The sequence below is a fragment of the Fopius arisanus genome, unplaced genomic scaffold (genome assembly GCF_000806365.1).
Source record: "Fopius arisanus strain USDA-PBARC FA_bdor unplaced genomic scaffold, ASM80636v1 scaffold00038, whole genome shotgun sequence".
NCBI lineage: Eukaryota > Metazoa > Arthropoda > Insecta > Hymenoptera > Braconidae > Fopius > Fopius arisanus.
The window spans coordinates 152,156-155,238 of NW_011887777.1; the positions used below are offsets into that span (position 1 = coordinate 152,156).

The 3,083-nt window shown below is 44.4% G+C and overlaps 1 protein-coding gene across 1 annotated transcript in view; it reads left to right on the top strand.

The window, feature by feature from the left end:
• The window catches only part of Cph (Chronophage), a 104,805-nt gene that overhangs the window by 25,274 nt on the left and 76,448 nt on the right, over window positions 1-3,083 (top strand). The window lies entirely within an intron of this gene.

Below are 3,083 nucleotides of genomic sequence, written 5' to 3' on the forward strand. Positions count from 1 at the left end.
GCACATCTGTACAGAGATGGTTTGCGTGGTACCTCTGATAATGTATGTGTGAGTTGAGTATAGTCCACCCTCGAGGGAGTGCATTGGTGTTGGAGGATATGGAAGTGGAGGTACGCGGTTATAGCACTGAGTCAGACAGAGAGTGAAAGAGGGACACAGGAGGGCCCTCCCTCGAAATACAGAAGGGTGGCTTGGAAGGGGGATGGGGGGGGCAGGGGGGAGTTAGAGGAAATATATACGACGAAGGGAGATGTGAAGAGTGAGAGGTACAGCCGTGTGGTACGTTGGAGCCCGTCTTATATTGATTTCTGTCCACGCCATTCCCGTTCGTTTGTACGAGCTGGTGAGGGAGATGAGGGTATAGGAAGGAGAATTGTGATGAGAAAGAGGGTGAATTCGGGGATTGGCGAGGGTATGAGGGACCGCACGCTCGCCGCACTTTCGAACGAGCAAGGGCCCTCAGGGGGTGGAAAACGGGTGGAAAATGGGTGGAAAACGGGTGGAATATGGGCGGACGGGGGGTGGAAAGGGGGATGAAAGGGGGAGGGGTATGGCTAGGTTGGTGGAATGATGGGGTGAAGGGGATGAGGGGGATGAAGGGGATGAAGAGGATGAAGGGGATGAAGGGAGATGGAGATGGGAGGATGAGGGGGGTGAGTGGGTGAGTGGGTGAGAGGTGGGTAGCACTCTGTCACATTCAACCCTCCACTCTCCCCTCTCCCTCTGTCGTCTCCATTTCCCGAGTTCTACCCCTACGTTCAAATAACAGGCACCACTGCTCTCTCAATGTATGGGGTGGGGTGACAGAGAGGGTGAGTTTCGTCCGGCGAAAGCACACCTCGATCGATTGGGCTTGTCCAAGGATGGAGGCCCGACGAGTGTGTGCGAGTTACCATGGTAACCCACCCTCGCCTGCGGGGGTAGAAACGCCATTGGCCGGCTACGTGCCTCGACCAATAGAAAAACACCCGGCCGCAGTCCACCCTCTTTTTTGTTTCCCCTTTTTTCTTCATTCTTCTCGTGTTTTTTTTTTTTCTCCTTTTCTCCGCTCTCGTATGCGTTATATTTGTCTGTCTTTTTCAACGGTTACAATTTTTTTTTCGTGGCTATTCTATCGCATAGTATCCGTTGAATGGTTTATTTGTTTATTCCTCTCGGTGTTTTTTTTTGTTTTCAATTATTTGTTATTGTCAATCATTTGTTTAATCGTCGATTTGAATTTTTATCGGTTTATCGCCAATTATTGTTGCGATAGATTCGTAGTGAATCCTTGGAGAGGCTGACAATTGCCGGGAATATTATCAGAGCGAAGAAAAAATGATCCATTGCTCATTTGAATAGTTTCCCTCTTGTTTCCATCAGCCTGTGAAAAATATTCTCCAGCTGATCTTTGGTGTGGTCTGTAGCGGTGACAGGGGAAGAGTCATAAAATAATTTAACCCACTTTAAGAAGAAAATTAACAGAATGGCAAAGGTCTTTAAGATTCCCCGCCACTACAGTAGGTATAACCTACCCCACTCAACCACCCTCTTTCCTCCCCCTTCCTCCCACCCCCACCCAAACCCTCTCATTTCTCGTAGCACAACTGTAGTCTCTCAGCGTCTCCTTTACTCTACCCTCAATCTATCCACTCTTCATCTTTCTTTTTCTCATCGTCTTTCCACCTACACCTTGTTACCCCCTCACCGGTATTTCTATCTCTATCTTATTCATTGAGGGAGTGCGACCTTCCGCTCCTCTTCCTCTAGACCGTATCGCCCTTCACCTCGGGTACTTTCTTCATTGACTCTTTCTTTCTACTACGCTAGCGTACTACAAACTCCTCGTCAACGGTTAAAACAAGAACGAGAGAGAGAGAGAGAGAGATGGAGTTTCTCCGCAAGATGCCTCTCTTCTGTTTTTTTTTTCTTTAATTATGAATGAAAATGTAGGAAGGGTTGAAATAAGAACGATAGGATTTTTCTTCTTTTTCTTTTTCATTTTTTCTCTTTCCATTCTGGAAACGAGTTTCTTCTTCATTAGGTTGCGACCTAGCTACCTAGTTAACCCATCTGTTACTTTCATTTTCTCGAGTGTCAGGGATTGAGTTGAATTGTTGTTTTGACACTTTTCCGATTTTACGAAATTTTTTAAATAGCTGGAGTTCATTAATCGGTTGAAGTACCAGTGGATCGAGGATAGGAGAGGGAACAGATCGATTTTTTAAAGTGAAAAATTCATAAAACATCAGTTTTTCATTCTGGAAATTATTTTATTTTTAAATCTTATTTTTCCTTCCATATCGAGTCGCAAAATGGAAAATTCACCTTTATTTGCATTTCGGTGCAGAGAGAAAATCTAATAATACCCTAAATATAACGGAAAAAAAAAAATCACGACCTCCGGCCATCATTTTCGAAATTCTTAATCTATTCAAAAATCAATGGAATACACAAATCGCAAATCGAGTTGTTTCTCAATTGCGTTTCCCAGAATTCTCCTCAGAATCCAGAGCAAAACAGCGAAATATCTCTCAACACCTCTTCTCTCAAGTATAACGAGAGTTATAAAAAAAGTCATAACAAACACCGGGCTATTCTTCTTAGATTCAAACATAATCCCCAAAAACCCATTATCAACCCCGACATACCCCCCCACCTCTTCGCTACTCACTTTAATCTTCCATTTTCATAATGAAATAAAAAATTCATCCCCCCCGTCATACCCCCCAACGTTCCTACAAAAACCAAACTTTTTGAAGTCCAAAGAATTACCGCAAACACTCATTATCTAATTTCATTTTTTTTCCATTAAATCGATAAAAATTTTCCACATCAGACACACGTCGAATGAAGTCATACACATACAATTATCAATCGATTGATGTTACGATACCGCATTTAACCCCGAGAAATTCCATTGGAGCGGTTGAACACTTGGGGATGGAAAGGGGTGCAGGAGGGACGGAGGGGAGGGGGTAGATTTCCAATTTTCGATGATTCCAGCGGATTTTAGTAACAGCGCACGGATAAAACGAACAAGCAAGCCGTTTCCAAGCCACCGTCTCTCGTGGCATCACCAGGCAATACCAACCCCCTCCCCC